General features: G+C 32.3%; 1 protein-coding gene and 1 long non-coding RNA gene across 5 annotated transcripts in view; both read left to right on the plus strand.

Annotated features, from left to right (window-relative positions):
* LOC308631576 (obscurin-like) overlaps window positions 1-19407 on the plus strand; it is a 166845-nt gene that overhangs the window by 80160 nt on the left and 67278 nt on the right. The gene's annotated exons all lie outside the window — the stretch shown is intronic.
* On the plus strand, window positions 6220-19200 carry LOC308631579. Its single transcript, XR_014018258.1, has 4 exons — window positions 6220-6495; window positions 12177-12449; window positions 13155-13325; window positions 17647-19200. It is a non-coding gene; the product is annotated as an uncharacterized lncRNA (long non-coding RNA).

Consider the following 19407-nt stretch of genomic DNA (forward strand, 5'->3'; position numbering starts at 1 on the left):
AAAAAAATTTCAATATAGAGTTATTTGGTTAAAGTTGGGAAACTTTAAAAAGATTACAGGATTTTTAAATTTCTCTCAAGAAAGTTTGTATTCCACCAGTGAGGCATTTTTCACTGCCCTGAAACATGTTATACATTTATAGTTTTTAGGCTGATTTTGGGGATCAAACTCAGGGTTTTGTGTTACTAGTGTGATGTGCTAGTGCTGAGCTAGACACTAGGCTACACTTCTAACATTAACATTCATTAAAAAATGAAATGAAAATAGATTATTTTTTATTCAAATTCATTCTCATTCATAAATTTGTTCATATTTCTATATTGAAAGGACATATACTTTTTATGTTTTTAGGTATACATGACAGTAGACTATATGTTGACATAAATTTATTTTTGTTATGTCTTATATTCCATTGTGTGTGTGCACACACACATATTTTTTTTATCCCTTCATCTGTTGAAGAACATTACTCTTCATTATTGGATTAAATATTAGGTCCCATCTTGTTCAAAAATGGATTTTGAGTTTTTTGTAAAATACATAATGATCAAAAAGGTAAGTTGAGAGTGTTACCATAAAAGAAACATAAAAAGTATAATAACAGGTATTAGATTATTTATCCCAGTTCGGGGTTATAGTAGTACAAAAGATACATATTTTTTATATCTTTATTTTATTTATATGTGGTGCTAAGGATCGAACCCAGCACCTTACTCATGCTAGGCAAACACTCTACCACTGTGCTACAGCCCCAGCCCCAAAAGACACATATTGAAAAAAGAATGTCTGAATATGCTGTTACACTGTAAGCCAGTTATAGGTATACCTGACATATTTTATGAAGATAAATGATGTTACTACTGAATTCATAAGTTTGTATATAAACAATGTCTTTAAAACTTATTTGACATGAAATTATCTTTTTAACTGGGGAGGACCTATGATTGTGCAAAAAAAATTACCTTAAACTTGTCAATTTACCAAATCATTTCTAATTTACTTTTCTGTGGTATCTAAAAGATTTGCTAGTAACAGAAACTTATCAAATAACAAAACAGTCTTTTATTATTGACTTTCAGTTATGTATGTTTTACACAAGATTAAAGGAGAAATTTAAAATGTTAAACTAGAAAAGCTTCAGAGAACATAAAATTTTTATTAAGATACTAAATCAGCATACAAAGAGCCAGAACATAAAAAGACATGTTTGGGTTTTGGCAAAAATCAATTAAAAGGCATCTGTATTAACTTCAGATATACCTTAAAAGAAGATGAAGTGAATAGAAAAAATGATGATATGTTACATGAAAAAAATAAGAACCCATTAAAAGAAAAAGAAACAGAATTTAACAAAGAGGATCAAGTGAGAAAGCAAGCTGAAATCTCTGTTTGTACAATAGATACAGAATTGGAGACTGCAAGAAATCATTTTAATCAGGTAAATGAACGTTCAGTAAAGTTTCAAATTTTTACTGTATTTCATTTGAATTATTTATAAAATCCCTTTAACTTATAGTATGTGGCCATGTTTCACTTAATGATGGCAATGTGGTCTGAGGAATGTGCTGTTTGGCAATTTCACCAACATGCAGTCATCATGTGTGTGTACTTCCACACACTTCAGACATCTCCCACAATGCCAGGAAACACAGACTTCTAGGACCTCCATTTATATGCAGTCTGCTGTTTCCCAAAGCATGGGTATGTGGGGTGTGAACTATTATTTTGATTTAAAACACAATGTTCGTTATTTGGCAATAAAAAAAATTAAAAAAAGATCTGACAAACCAGAAAAAAAAAACACAATGTTATCTGACTCTAAAATTAAATGATGATATTTATGACAAAACTAGTTACAGCAAAACTTAGCATCTGGTAGTTGTTCAGCATTTGTTTTCTGAATGAAGAAGTTTAGTTTAATCACTGACATAAATACAAATTTAGGTGTTTTATGTTAAAATACAAACTAAATATCTATGCACCTATTTAAATCATTTTTTTAAAGTGTTTCACAATTACATTTCTGTCTGCATTTAAGAAATTTTTTTTTAATTTTTAAATTTTTGTAAAGATAGAGAGAGTTTTAATATTTATTTTTTAGTTTTTGGCGGACACAACATCTTTGTCTGTATGTGGTGCTGAGGATCGAACCTGGGCTGCACGCATGCCAGGCGAGCGCACTACCACTTGAGCCACATCCCCACCCCAAGAAATGTTTTCACTCACCCAAATTTATCTGTCATTTGTGCAGGTGAAATGTAAGACATTTACTCATGAAGAATAAATCTACCTTTTGGAATTATTTTTTAATCTTGAAGGTCCCACTCTTAAATTAATCTTTTAGACTTCTGTCACCTGCTGATATACAGCCAAAACCTTGCTGAAATAAATTTGTAGATTTTAGCAGAACAAAATGAAACCTACAGACGATTTCCATGAGACCATAATGCCAGAATTTACAATATGAAATTTCAGTAACACATTTTTGGAAACAAAAAGAGATAGACGTGCAGAAAGGAAATGTTTCCTGAATTATTTTCTTCTGTTTTCAAATGATTGAGAGAGAGAGAGAGTGAGTGTGTGTAACATAGTTAAACAGTAAATCTATTAATTATGGGAAAGTATAGAGGGTTTTAAATCCATATATTTATAACCATAATGTACATATTTTGGAGGTGAGGGGTGCAGTTTTTGTCCCATTGAATTAAGTAATGTTCTTAATTCAACTGTATTTCTCCGCAGCAGTCCCATCCATGACTTTCAGAGTAGCCTTATAAAGAGAAAAGACTTTTAATATTTTCCAGAGGAATAGTTGATTTTTCTATGATCTCAAAACCCTTGCTTCTAATAGTAGATCTTCTAGTTTGGGGAAGTGACTTTGCTCTCTTGTTGTATTAATGTGCATTACTACTCCCACTGTTAAGTAAGGAGGAAAAGTGGGGCCAGCAAATACTCTGGTTTTGTAAATCATTTTCTCACTTTTAAGAAGAGAAACAAACACTTTGCTTCAAGTAATCTCCTACTTCAGTACAAAACACCTTTGGAAAAAATGGCATACCATAGTACGTTCTTAGAAATAAATTACTGGTAAGTATTTGTTCCTAATACATAAGATCTGTTTATTTCCTTTATTTTATATTGACTCATGTTTCAATGTTCACTGAGATGAAACAAATGTTACTGAGTAGAAATCTCAGGATTTTCTGAGTAGAGCCTTACACATTTTGCCTTATTTGTCATTTGTATTTTGAAACACAGGCCTTCTTTGGTGTTTATCCATTCATAGGACAGAAGTAACTGGCTTTGTGGATGAGCACTAGAAGCAGAGACAAAAGACTTCGAGAAAAATCGTGCAATTTGCCTATGTTTTTAGCCTTGTGCTCCTTTTCAGAATTGTGATACATTGTTCATTGATATAGATCATGTGTTTAATGCTGTTCCTACATTTATAATTTTATGTATAGATGCAATTCTCATTCACAGCTACAAAATGTTAGAAAACAGAATATGCTAGGAATATTTTTAGGAAAAGACCTTGGAGAACTTTTGTTATGTCTCAGTAGATGTAGAGCTAAGGCTCTTACTATGGTCTGGTTGAATACATGAGGTGTCAGATTGCAAACTTATTCTTCTTAAAGTTAAGTGTTCTTTTATTTGCCACTGAAGCCATCCCAACAGATAGGTACATAATAAAATATTTGGAATTTTTAACTGTTTAAAGGGTAGATCATACGATCCTAAAAGTGGATCAACATAGAAGTAGTGAATTCTAATTTTTATTTATTGTTTTTAGGTATACATTACAATAGAGTTCTTTTGGTGTATTACACATACATAGCATATAACTTCTTCTATGTAGAGTTTTTCTGGTCATGTATTCATATGTGAACATAGGAATGTAATGTCAGATTCATTCTACTATATTCCCCTCCCCTCTCAACCCTTTATTCACTTTTGTCTAACCAACAAACTTCTATTCTTTTATCCTCCACCCTTATGTGTGTTACCAACTACATGTTAAGGAGAATATTCAGACTTTGGATTTGGAGGGCTGGATTATTTCACTTGGCATGACAGTGTCCAGTTCCATTCATTTGCCAGCAAATGCCATAATTTCATTCTTCATGGCTGAATCCATTGTGTATATATGACACATTGTCTTTATCCTTCCATGTGTTGAAAGGCACCTAGGTTGGTTCCACAGCTTAACTTTTGTGAAGAGCTGCTATAAATATTTATGTGGCTGTGTCACTATAGTGTCATTGGAGTATACACTGAGGAGCAGAATAACTGGGTCAAATGGTCGTTCCATTCCAGGTTTTGTGAGAAATCTATATACTGCTTTCCTGAAAAATTGCTTGGTGCAATGTATGAGTCAATCTTTTCCCCACATTCTCACCAACATTTATTGTTACTTGCATTCTTTATATCTCAGTGTAGTTTTAATTTTCATTTTTCTAATCGCTAAAGATGTTGAACATTTTTTTCATATACTTGTTAACTGTTTGTACATATTTTTCTTTGAAGTGCTTGCTCAGTTTTTTGTTCATTTATTGATTGGGTTATTTTTTGTTTGTGAGTTATTTTTTGAGTTGTTTATATATTCTGGAGATTAATGCTCTATCTGACATGTCAGTGACAAAGATTTTCTCCCATTCTATATGCTGTCTACTCACATTCTTGATGGTTTCCTTTGCTGTAAAGATACCACCCCATTTATTGATTCTTTATTTTACTTCTTGTGCTTTAAGTGTCTTTTTGAGGAATTCAGTTCCTACACTGACAAGATGGAGCGCTGGGCCTGTATAGTCTTGTAATAGGGTCTTTTATCTATTATCTAGGTCCTTGATCCACGTTGTTTTTGAGAAATAGGGGTTAAATTTCTCCTACGACATATGGGTTTTCAGTTTTCCCAGCACAATTGGCTGAGGAACCTATCCTTTCCCCAATGCATGTTTTATAGTGTGTTTGTCTAGTATTAGATAACTATATGTGTGGGGTTTTCTCTGTTGCTTCTCTTCTGCAAAGTTATTTTTTTTACATTGGCAAACTAACTAATCACTTAATCTATTCTTTCATTCTGGTATAATGCAGATTTTTTCAATCTTTAATTTTTTTCTTTTTTTATAACCAGGAATTGAACCAGGGTGCTCAACCACTGAGATGCATCCCAGCCATTTATTTATTTATTTATTTATGTATGAATGAGTCAGGGTGTCACTGAATTTCTGAAGACTGGCATTGAACCTGTGATTCTCCTGCCTCAGTATCCTGAGACACTGGTATTACAAGCATGAGCCCCTGAACCTGGCAGTTCCTACATTCTTTAAGTTATAATTTTCTTTTACTCCCATAGATCCATCTTTTTGAATTAACTTGTGAACTCTTGGGAATTTATATTTTGATAAGCTCAGAAGTTTACATCTAATTTTTCTTCTGTGGGTATCTATTTATTGAAACCCTTTCACCATATAAATAAACAGATTTTTCTTTAATTTCAGTGAAAATTATGAAACATCATTTTATTGAGTGCTAGCTAAATGTATCCTTGGTTTTATTTAGGTTTCTCCTAGTGATGGGACAGAGAACAAGCTATTGCATAAATATCACAAGAAGAAGGATGAGGTCTTTATGAAGAGACTGGGAATGGACACAGTAAAATATCAGAACCAGGAAAAGAAGTGCTTTGAGAATACTGAAATTTTAAGAGAAAAGAATACCAGCCTTCCATGGACACAAAAATTGAATGAGGAAACACTTATGGAAATATTTCAGGACAATGGACAGTTGGGTATTTGGAAAGTTGAGAATACATTGCAAAATTTCACACCTGAGAGTGAAAAACAAAGCACAGAAAGACCAGAAACAGATGTCAAATCTCACTCTGCCAGATCTGGTCCTGCTCCACCCCATCAAGGTGAAAGTCCAACACCAAAAAGAAATGTAAAACTTGCTTTCCAGAGAGGCAGAGATAAAGACTTTAGTTCACAGGAAAAAAAGAATATTGATGTATCTAACCTAAACGGTAGTAGTGAGATTCCTTCCCAACAGGTTCCAAAGTTTGAGGTAAAAACAAGTGACCTAGAAAACGAGCTGCATCAGACAAGAGTAATGACTTTGGCTACAGATCAAGTAAACAGACACCTAAAACAAAGACAGTGCCAACCGAAGGAGACGGAACACAGGTATCAAAATGTAGAAAGAAAAAGGAATGAATACCTCAGAAAGCAGGAAGCTTCTAAAGAGAAGGTATCTGAACTACAAAGAGAAACTACATTGCATGAAGACCAATTGCATGACTATCAGAACAAAGGTGAAAATAAAATAGATGGAATTATTAATGTCCAAACCCAATTTTATGATGTTATAAAAAAACTTCAAGCTCGGAATGACAGATATCGTCTCATGCTGGAAAACAAATATTTGGAATTAATCAATGAAACTAATCATTTAAAAGAACAACTGGATCAATATGGAGAGGAGAAAGCAGAAGAAGTAAGTATCAAGCAAGATATCTTTATAAAGAGTCTTCAAAGGAATACTCAAAGTGATACCTGCTTATGGCTAAATGTTGAATCTTGATGAATATAAAAATGTAGATATTATGAATGTGTTTCTGTATCAACACAGAACTACAACCTGTTGTCCAGCAAAAATAACTTAGACCTCATTTGCAGCACAACCAATCTGTGTTTGAAGTGCTGAGTATTCCAATTTCCCTGCTCTGATTCTTACACACTGTGTACATATTTTAAAATAACTATAGGTACTCATGTGTCAACTAAACACAAAAGACTTAGTTAAAATGGATTTTAGTATTTAAAAAGGAGGAAATTTTTAAAACTTGGGCCTGACCCTTCAATTTAAGAAATTGTTTCTTATAAAAATTTAAGAGGTTAAGATTTTTTTGTAGGTTTATATGCTGACATTAGTAATATGGTCTCAATAATGCTGAAACAATGTCTAATTTTGGTGCTATTAATTCAACCCAAAGTTTGCACATGCTAAACACATGTTCTACCAATGAGCTACATCCCATTACTGAATAACAATTTTAATGTCTTCTTGTTGCTATACTTGAAGATCACAATGAAACACATAATGGAAATGCTCATACCTAGTTTCAAATAAATTAGTTACTTTTACAGTTCATTCCAGATTTTACAGTTGAACTGAAATGTAGATGCTGTATTTTGTAATAGACTTTCTTCAGTATAGTTTTGTATATTTCTAGTTGGTAAATTTATTTTTAGTCATTTAAGTTTATCATAAATCTGAAAAAAAACTGTCCTGATATTTTTTTTTTTGTTTTCATTCATGTCTTGTCCACCTCTTTAAAAGCATCTATTTGTCATTATCATAAATTGGGACTAATGTGATGAATTGCAGCAAAACCACAGTTGATTTCATCTGTAATTTGATGCATATATTCATGATAACTTGCTAATAGTTTTCTTCATTTCATAGCCTAATTCCTATTATATGGTGACAAAGATAATTGTAGCCATCTAAAATTCATTAATTTGGCACTGAACCCCCGTGTCTAGACTAATGAGGGTGGCAGGGTTTATGTAAAGCAGGAGTGGTGTGAAGACCAGTGAGGTGGAGACCAGGTTACCTAGCATCTCCTTTATTCTTTGTGAAAGTATATTGGAATTATTTTAGCAAAGCTTTAAAGATGTGAGGATGTGGAGTATTAACTTGAGTCTCTAATAAGAGAGGGATAATAACCTCTGTAGAATTCACCACTACCAATGAGACCTGTGTAACCATTTTTGATTGAGATTTCAGTAGTTTGTTAAACATTGCAACTTTATCAAGGGCAGTATGTAGAGATACAGGGCTCACCCTGTTGTGTAAGGAATGTGATAGTGACTAAGCAGGAGTACACAATCTTCTATTTTCTTAAGGGAATTCAGAAATAAACAGCAGCTTACTGTTGTATGTAGTGATAATTTTTCAGAGTAAACATCATTATATAATAATAATAATAATAACAATAGTAATAATGATAACAATAACAATAATAATAATAAATTTTTAAAGTGAGCTGAGTAACAAAATCATTAACAGAAATATCAGGTAGTTGCGAGACATCTTGAAAAACAGCCAGCTGGTACCCTGAAACTACAACATGTATCAGAGGCTTCTCTAGAAGATTTAGCACATTTTCACATAAATTTAAAATATAAAGACAGGATTTAATGAAGAAACTAAGACAAATGACAAGTCATGTATGTAGAAAATTGAACATGTCATCTGTAAATCAACACCTGCTTAAGTAATAAAAGTTATTCTGGGATACTAATTTCAATGAACAGCTTTCTTTATATTTTCATTATAATTGATTTTATTATATTTGGGGATCTTTATACTGCACTTATTTCTTACACTTAAAATTTTCTTTTAGAATTTTTCTCTTACAAAATCAGCATCTTTCATTAAAATATCTAGTCTGAGGAAAGCTGAGACTTTTTTCTATAACCCAGCAGCTTTTCATGCTGTCTCTACTTCCATGGTACAACAAGGAAAACTAAATAGAGGTACTATTTAATATAATGTTTCAGGAAAAATTGTTATTTTTACTTCATTTTTGTGCATCTATTCAAAATCTGCAAGTAATTACTAAATTGACTTTAAAAATGTGTACAAATTTTTTTATGGTTTTCTCAAAATACAGATATGTTTAGGTTTTAGTTTAATTATTGAAAAACTTAGGCTATTTCTTTATTTTTTCATTTATTTAGATACATTATGAAGTATATAAATATTTGTATTATGTCTGGACTGTTATCCAAACTAGACAATGAAAAATGTTAGCTAAGTTTTTTTTCAGTACATCTCTTAAAAGGCATTTTTATGATATATGTAATGCACCTGACATCGAATTCACCCATATAACATGTAAAATACAGCGTCTCTTAGTACATTAACAGAGTTATGTATGTAACCATTTACACAGTCAATTTTAGAACATTTTCATGTTCTTGAAAAGAAACCTGGAACCTCTTAGCTGTCAGTTTTCTAATCCCTACACGTCCAAAGTCCTAGAAAACTACCAATATATTATTTTAGTAATTTACAAATGTAAACAATAGTACTTTTTATTTATTTATTTATTAACTTTAGTCAAGACTCTATTTTATTTTTATGTGATTTTTAAATTTGTTTTAATTAGTTACCCATGACAGTACAATGACCTTGACATATCATACATTTGAATCACATGGGATAAAATATCTCATTTTTCTGAGTATACAGGTTGCAGAATCACATTGGTCATGCATTCACATATATACACATGGTAATAATAATGTCCGTTTTATTCTACTATCCTTCCTATCTCCCCAGCCTTCCCCTCCCTTCCCATCACTTCTCTCTACCTAATCTAAGGTAACACTATTATTTTTTTCTCACATCTTCATACATGTATTTTGTATAAAAATGAAGGTCTCCTTCCACCATCCATGCAATTCCCTTTCTCCCTCCTTTTCCCTCCCACCCCTCTTCCCTGTGTAGAGGTAATCTTCTTCCCATGCTCTTCCTCTCTTCCCCATTTTGAGTCACCCCCCTTATATCAGAGAAGACACTCGGCATTTGTTTTTCTTGGGATTCGTTAACTTCACTTAGCATAATCTGCTCTAATGCCATTCATTTCCCTGCAAATGCCATGGTCTCATTATTTTTAGTGCTGAGTAATATTCCATTGAGTATATATGCCACATGTTTTTATCCATTCATCCATTGAAGGGCATCTAGGTTGGCTCCACAGTCTAGCTATTGTGAATTGTGCTGTGATAAACATTGATGTGGCTATGTCCCTGTAGTACGCTGTTTCTTTATTGTTCTTTTTAGATATATATGACAGTAGACTGTATTTGAATATTTACATCATAGATTATAACTTCACATTTTTATATTTGTACATAATGTGGAGTTACACTGGTCATGTATTCACATGTGAATATAGGAAAGTTGTTTCAGATTTATTCTACTGTCTTTTCTGTTTCCATTTTCATTCCCATTCCTTTTGTCTTAATTCAATGAACTTCTATTCTTTTTACCCACATTCCTTACTGTGTGTTAGCATTCACTTATGAAAGAGAACTTCCAGCCTTTGGATTTGGAGGATTGGCTTATTTCACTTAGGATGATAATCTCCATTTCCATCCATTTACTGGCAAATGCCATAATTTCATTCTTTCTCACAGCTTATTAATATTCCATCCTGTGTACATGACACATTTTTTAAATCTGTTCATCTATTGAAGGTTTCATAGCTTCAATATTGTGATTTGAGCCACTTTAGACATTGTTGTGGCTGTGTCACTGTAGTATGATGATTTTAAGGATTTTGTGTGTAAGTCGAGGAGTGGGATAAGTGGGTCAAATGGCGGTTACATTCCAAGATTTCTGAGGACTCTCCATACTGCTTTCCAGAGTGATTGCATCAATTTGCAGTCCCATCAGCAATGTGTAAGTGAACATTTTCCCCACACTGCCACCAACATCTATCATTATTTTATTCTTTTCAGTTGCCATCCTGACCCGAGTGAGATGGAATCTCAGTGTGGCATTTGCATTTCTCTAATTGAATTTTTTTCAGATATTTTCTGACCATTTGCATATGTTCTTCTGGGAAGTGCCTTTTCAGTTCCTTTGCCCATTTATTGATTGGATTATTGGTTGGTGTTCTTTTGGTGTTAAAAAATTTGAATTATTTGTACATCCTGGTGATTAATGTTCTATCTGAGGTGCACATGGCAAAGATTTTCTCACATTTTGAAGGTTCTCTGTTCATAATTCGTGATGGTTTCCTTTGCTGTGAAAAAGATTTTTAGTTTGATACCAACCCATTTATTGATCTTTAAAAAAAAAAAAACAGTTGTACATAGACCACAATATCTTTATTTTTATGTGGTGGTGAGAATCAAACACAATGTCTCACACATGGAAGGCAAGCACTCTACCACTGAGCTACAGCCCCAGCCCCAGCCCCATATTGATGCTTTTAAAAAATATTTTTATTTGTAGATGGACACATTATCTTTATTTATTCATGTGCGGTGCTGAGGATCAAACCAAGAGCTGCACACATGCTAAGCAAGCACTCTACCACTGAACTACCAGCCACCATTTGCTGATTCTTGATATTAACTTTTGCTTTTTGGAAATCTTGTTTGGAAGTTGGCTTATAGTTCTAACTCTAAAATTACTCTGTAATGGATATTTCATACAAGTGAATTTATACAATAGTAGGTCTTTTGTTTTTTACCAGTTTCATTGACTTAGAATACTTTTTTCAGGGATCCTCTGTGTTGTAGCAAGCATCACTATTTTATTTCTTTCTGTTGTCTAGTAGAATTTTGTTTTATGACCATGTCACTTAGCCAGTTATCAGTTGCTAAACCAAAAAATGCTTCCACCTCTTGACAACTCCAGTACTACATGACTGGGGGCATCTATTTACAAGTTAATATTTGGACATGCTTTTATTACCCTGCCTCTTTGTGGTCTTCATGAATTGTGCCGATTGTACCATATCTCTGTCTTATTCATGCTGTACTTTCTGACTTGTCTGTTTTTATTCACTTGATCATGATTATTCAGAGATCACATAAAATGAATTTTTATTTTTCATGCACTTTCTCTGACTTTTCTGTCACCAACAGTGTTTGCATGGTGATTATCTTCTTGAGATATAAATTCTCCCAAGGTGAGAGTAATATCTGATATCCACACCTATTCTAGAATGAATGGAAAATATTAATGCCTAATAGTTGTTTTAACAAAATTACTATTTGATATCAATCAATATTTTTTGTTAGTAGATTGGCCTGTTAAGACTTTTATTCTAACTATATTTCAGTGACAAAATATAAAATTAAATTCACTTAAACCAATAGTAAATTCAGTATAGGAAAAATCATCTTCTATATAGATTTCCTCAACATTTATTATGTAGCCAGAATTGGGATTTATAGATGTGTAATCCTTACCAACTGAAAAGCTAATATACCTTATTATCGAAACTTTATCTACTCTTCATAATGCTGGTATAGATTATGTTTTGTTGCAATTGAATTTATGTAAAATTTGTTGTTTGAGTTTGTGTCGAATATTTTCAGTATCTTATTTTCGTATTGTGTTTTTTCATACTTCTTTTATTCATGCAGATGGATGATCTCACTGCAAAGATGAAAAATGCATCTTCAAAGCATTTACATTTGAGAACAAACTATGACTGTTTTATGGAAAACTTGTTTTTTATAAAAAGTATACAAGATACATTTGAAAAAATAGAAAGGAATCAAAAGAAGTTGGAAGAAAATGTAGTAAACTTTCCAAGGCACACACGGAGCACTCGAGTAGAACGAGGCCAAGGAGTACGGTGGGAATGTGACATTGAACATCGAGCAAGATGGGATTTAGAGGAGAAGCAAAAACAAGTATTTCTGATTTTACAGGCTATCTTACTTATCTGCAGTTTGCTTTAATTCATTTCATTGTAAACTGTATTTTGGATATACGTATCATAGGTGTATTCTATATCTCTTGAGGAAAGATGTTGTGTAGATTTCTAAGAGAAGGAAGACATTTGATGCCCCTTCAAATACCACAATTTACATCATCCTTTCAGCTAATTTGATCTGAGTAATAATTTTCATCAGATAACTGTTGGATATTTGATAATAGTGGGCATAAGTAAGACTATGAGGAGAAAACAATGTGATGCAGAAATATACTTTTGAATTGTTAAGTTAAAATTTTCAACTTTCATATTTAGAATTGATTCTATTATTCTTTAAATTGTCGGATGATCTGAGTGCTAACATGAGAATGATTCATTACTTTGAGCACAGATCAATGGTAGATAGCCTAGCCTGTGCAACGCCCTGGGTTCCATTCGCAGTAGAAAGGAGGAGGAGGAGGGCAGGGAATGAGGGGGGGAGAGGGGGAGAGGAAGAACTCAATTATTATTGGTTCAGATTTAATGTAATTGATACTGATGACAGAAGTTTACAGTCTAATATTTTTTTCTTCACATTTAAAATTGCTGTCTGAATTTTTGACTCAGAACTAAATAAAATAACTACATAATAATTATTTGGGTTCTAATTATTTTTAAAATATATTCTTTTTATGTTCTTTAGACACAAGAAGCAGCTCTGGAAATTACAGAGCAGTTCAGAAAGACTAATTTTACTTCAATAAGAAGTCAGATGGAACTCAGAATTAGCCATCTGGAATCTGAACTGAAAATTCTAAGAAATGCAACTGAGAGAATATAGGCACTTCCATAGACAACAATCCAGATTCCACAAGTATGTCAAAACCTAGACTGAAAGAGAGCAACTTAGTCTCCTTAATTTGTGTCTACTGCATAACTTTGAGACAGGTTGATGAGATCGGTAGCATGCAAAAGCGAACTAGACCCTATAATTTGTGGAAGTAATGTTAGGAAATGAATGTACTCTTGAAATATTAGTCTAGGAAATTTATCTTTCACTCACCTTTGCATTTTACATCTGAAGGTAAACTATTAAGCTTTCTTCCCTGTCTATTAGACTTTTAGTTAAGTATTTTTGAAGTTTTGTGATTCACATAGTTATATTGTGACAAAACTGCTTCTACATGGAAACATGAACAAGTTTCACAATTTTTGAAAGATTATAACTGAAACCTTAAGTGTCCAGTGTTGCTATAACTACACTCTGGGCACATTCTGACACCTGACAGATTAACTGATTTTTATTTTAATTTTTAAATATTATCCTTACATGGTATCTAGAGACAAAATGTTCTATATAGTTTTTCCTCTCTACATTGTCATACTTGTGATGATGGGAAGTATAACCTGCAAAGTGGTTAAAAATATTCTGATGATCAGTGTTGGGGCCTGTGAATGACAGAATGAATGGGCAGTCTCCTGAAGCCCTGGTAACAAATTCATGGGCCAACTTTCTAGGCAGCAGCTTTAATCTATCTTGATCACCCACTCACCTATCTTGTTCTGAACCAGTGGCTGTTGCTCTGAATTGTCTCATTGTCAAATGCTTAATTTATCTAGGTAATAGGTAGAATATACATATGATGGTAATAAATGCTTGACAATATCTTCAAGGAACATTCTTTAAGTCCTTGAACTGGTTCACTAAATATGAATCTTTCTAGCTTTACTAAAATTTTCTAGTTGCGTGTATTTAAGGAAACCATGATGATTTAATATACTTCAACATAGTAAAATGGCTTTGGTAGTCAAATAAACTAAGGTATACATCATCTGCTATATTTATCTTTAAAATATCCATATTTCTAATGGCATCCTCAAGAATCTTCCAAGGAGCGTCTTTCAAGAAGGCAGCATTGTTACTTGCAAAGTCATACATCGCTGATTTCTGTCTCTCTTCCACCAACATTGCTTTAATTGGAAGTTTGAAGCCCCCTAGAAATATGTACACTTCTTTAGAGAAATTACAAACCCATAATTGCATACACTGTCTCTGTTCTGGTTCTTTTAGTGTTGTGCCCACATATGGAGAATTTCTACCTACTCTCTTTTTAAAATATTTTTTTTAGTTATATATTTTCTTTATTTTATGTGGTGCTGAGGATTGAACCCAGTGCCTCACATGTGTAGGCAAGTACTCTACCACTGAGCAACAATCCTTCCACTTACTGTTATGGAAAATTTAAATTATTCTTTTATTTGATGAAAATTTTGAAAGTGTATTTAGACATAAATAATATTGAGGTTAATTTTGAAATAATTAAACAAGCATGAAATATAATGTGCTCTAATTCAGTGACCAGTACTTCCACTTTATCTCCCCTTCTTCCTCCCTGTGTTCTCTTTCTTCTGCTCTACTGATCTTATACTTATTTGTAGTTTTTAAGTTTCTTTTTGAATTATGCATTATGAATATACATGAAGGTGAAATTCACTGCGATATTTTCATATGGATTCACAAAAAAATTTGATCAGATTCATTTCACTATTCCACACTGAGTGCTGTCCCCAACTCCCTGGCTTGGGTTGGGTTAGGGTTAGGGTTAGGTTGTATAGCAGGAGCCCTTCAGTACAACCAGGTGATTTCCTTCATACTAAGACTTCATTTGAGCGAGTCAAATATTAGTCCAAAAATGATGAGCTATATTTTTAAGAACTAATAAGAAAAACAATGTCCAGCTATTTTGAACCCATTTGAAGATATTTCTATAATATTTGACAATTTTTTTTATCAGGGGTATTATTACAATAATGAAATATCTGCTTGAAAATGAACAAATAAAAGATACCATCTTGCTTTCATTGCACCTTGGTTTAGAGCTTTCATGGTTTTATTTTATTTTATTTATTTATTTTTTTTTTTTTGGCTGTTTGTTTCTTTGCACCAGGGATTGTACTCAGGGACACTTGACCACTGAGCCACATCCCCAAACCTATTCATGTTTTATTTAGAGACAGGGTCTCAGTGAGTTGCTTAGGCCTCACGGTTGCTGAAACTAGCTTTGAACTCAAGACTGTCCTGTCTCAGCCTCTTAAGCCACTGTGATTACAGGCATGTGCCATCACACCCTGCTTCAATGGTGTTTTGATGAACTTCTTAACACATAGTAAAGCCATGCATATCTATGTTAAATGTGGCCTCAACCTTATTCTTTTATTTGGCATTTTGACCTAAAAAATCACAGGAGAACAAATCTAAGCTTTATAAAACAATGCTGAAGTTAAATAGTTATGACAGAAAGAAATAATTTTAACATATAAATTACAATTTAATTTAATAGCTGATTTATGGTTTTTTTTCAGTTTCTTAGCTTACATGAATATCTTTCTGAAAAAAATGAGAGAATCAGGTTTGAAGTGCTTCAGAGTCATGAAATTGGATGACTATTTACAAAAAGAGAATGAAAGTTAGTTGTTATGCAGGATGCAAGTAGAAGTTGTTCTTATTGGTTCTTACCAGAAAAAAATGAGATAATTTACCATTTACAAAACAATGAGAAATTGTGTATGAATGTAGACACAATGCAAAGGGGATTTGGGAGGCAACTCTTTTTCCAATGTATTTCTGAGAGAAAGTGATGTTTCTTTTTTACTTATGCATAAGCTAGTTTATTTAAAACTTAATGTAATAGTTCTACATTTCCTTGTGGAACATTAGTTTGCCATATCATGCTAGCCTGAATAGAAGAGTGTTTTTTAAACTCTTTCATCACGTTTCAAAGATATGTCTCCGTAATCACTGCAGAATGCCTTCAAAGGTGAAGGGAGAAGGAGAGGAAAAAACTACTAGAGAGGAAGAGTGATCAAATTATTTTATGTGCATCTGTGAATATGTCATAATCAATTCCTCTATTATATATAGTCAAATGCACCAGTAAAAATTTTGTTTAAAATAATTTTCTTTAAAAATAGAACATAAAGACAGGAATGGGAATTCTGTCAGTCAAAATCATTTGTTTTCACATCAAATGTGTAAAGGCATTAGACACCACCTTATTGTTATCACTACAACATACTTACTATGTTCAGTAATATATTTTAGACCCTATTTGGGGAATTAGTAAGAGAAGAGTTTTATACAAAGAACACTCTACATGGTGATATTTATATAAGAGTTGGAAGTATTTACCACATAACTCATCAAGTGCACATCTATAATGAGCCAAATGTTAAAAACTGCTGGTCATAACTTCTGAAGTCAATTACAATTAAAGAGCTATGTATTTTTTCCAATTCTGAATATCAACAAATTAAAGACCTTAAGTGTGAAACTGCTTTTTTCCCACTTCTGCCCCACTATGAAACTGTCAGCCTATACACTGACATTCTTTTGTGGGAAAAAAATGGCATCACCCATTTTCTGTGGTTTATGGCCAAAATCCCAGACTGACTTAGTAACAGTCACACGTTTAAAATACCCTGTCATGACTCTGTCATTAGTTTACATTTGCCTCAATAAAAATATGAAGTTTCTTAGCCAAAAATTAAAATATCCAAACAACTGGATTTTTGTCAGGTTACTCAGGCTATCTCATCTCACTTGCTTTATTGGCACTTTGCTCTAGATTCTAGTGACACTGGACCACTGTGATTCCACAAGTGTTCTTTCTCATCTCGGTGTCTGCATGCACCTCTTCCCTTTGTTTCACAATTTCTCCTTTTACTTCAGGTGTTAACTCATGTATCACTTCCATTGAAGGACCTCAAACACTAACACAAATTTGGGACAGAAGTCCCTTCTAAGTGTTCCAGTAGTAACCTGTTTTATCCTTGTCCTAATGCCAATGACTCTGTATAGAAATTGCCTGATTGTCTGCTTTTGAAGCTATTGTATATGACTGTTGAGAGGTGTCCATTATCATCTCCATGTTGTCATCCCAGTTCTTGCCAGAATACCCTAGCATATGGTTGTCAAATATATGCATAAGGGGTGGAAAACCCAAAGCTCTGATACTCAGTCATAATGACAACTGTGTATGAAAATATGGGCATACTGCATTCCATAGTGATTTTGTATTGTGGACATATCTTTTTTTCTTCTTATAAACAATGAAAAGTTCTAAACTTCTTCACTGATTTATACTTATAAAATGTTTGAGAAAAAATATAATTCTTTTTCTCTTCACTTGCTGCAGAATTTGAATCCTGACCATGGGAGCTTCTGCCTTAAGAATTACTAATAAGACAAGACAAGATGTACTTCTGGAAACTTCATAAGGATATACAGAGATTTTAAGAAAAAAAAATGAAAGCTAATATTGTGTTTTTCAGACTGTTAATATAATATTTACATTATTTATGAAATGTATGATGTAAATACTTTATTGAAATGGATGTGTGTAACATATATAATGAAATTATCAAAATATGAAAATTATTTATATCTGTAAGAAAATTTGAAGTGCAAGTGCAAACCAGTTTTTATTAGATGTGTTTTCAGACTATCTAAATGTTAGCATTTAAGCTCAATTCAGCAACCAAGTCAACACTAATTTGGTAGATCTAAATATCACATTAATGATGGATTATTTATATTATATCACTGAATATGGGTCCAGAGAATTAGGCAACATTATTTTTACATGCTGGTTACTATATTCAATAATGGATTAATGTATTGCAATTATTATACTGCCATCTTTAAATTTGTATTTCAGGCACTGACTTAATAATTTTTCTAATAAGAATATTTGCTTAGTGTTTTATCTTTATTTTTTTTCCTTTTCTCTTTGTTTATACAATCTTGGGAAATAATAGTAAATTTACAGGTTCTAATATAAAGTACTTTTTTCTGCTGAAGCATTTTAAATTGAATTGCTTACATATGCTATCATTTATGATATTTTTAGTATTTTGTACAAGTCAGAACATGCTAGATAACTACAATTCAACATTCATTTATTATGAGTATATTTTTCAAATATTAACAGGTAACAGCATAGTTGTTAATTGTATCAGTTTCATTATGAAGGTTATATTGTTATCTAGCATGTTCTGACTTGTAGGAAATACTAAACCTATCATGAAAGATGGCATATGTTAACAATTCATTTTAAAATGCTTCAGTGGGAAAAAGTACTTTGCATTAGAACCTGCAACTTCACTAGTATTTTCCAAGATTGTATAAAGAAAAAAAGCAAAAAAAAAAAAAACACACATTAAGCAAATGCTGTTTCTCAAATCAACACTTATACATTCTATCATAATGCCTTGGACCACTTAATCCTCAGATTATTTTCATGTTTTTCTAGTAGCCTAATATTGTTCTTTATAAAAAAAATATTTTCTTCAGAGACATGAAATGAACTTAATTGTTTTATTTTATAGATGCCTTCTGAATTAAATATTCCTTAGTCTTTTCTTAACCTTCATGACCTTGAATTTTTCAGAGGGAAAGCTTGTAGAATGTGCTTAAAATGGATTGGAGCTAGATTACATGTTTTTGGCAAGAGTACCACAGAAATCAATTCTATGATGTTCACTTTGAATCACATCATGTGACCTATAATATCCTCATTACTGCTGATGTTAATATTGGTCATTAATGTGGTATTTGCAGGATTTTACTTTGTAATTATTATTTGTGTGAAGATAGTTTGAGACTATAAATATTAATATAAATATAAATGTGTATCATTCACCACTAAATTTGTTCATTTATTATACCTATACAGATTCATGGTTTATTTTATTGTTAATATTTTAAAAATGTATTTTTCTTTCAGAAATGTTCTATTTTGATAATCTCAGATTTATAGAAGATTTAAGACAGCAGTGAAAGGAATTCATAAGAAACATTCCCTAAATGTTATTCTTCATTTCTAGATAAATCTAGGTACATAACAGTTTTTATCTCTGAAACATTTGCAAGATGCACACAATGTCTTTTTATTTGT

This window comes from Spermophilus citellus (assembly GCF_964194105.1).
Source record: "Spermophilus citellus genome assembly, chromosome: 12".
NCBI lineage: Eukaryota > Metazoa > Chordata > Mammalia > Rodentia > Sciuridae > Spermophilus > Spermophilus citellus.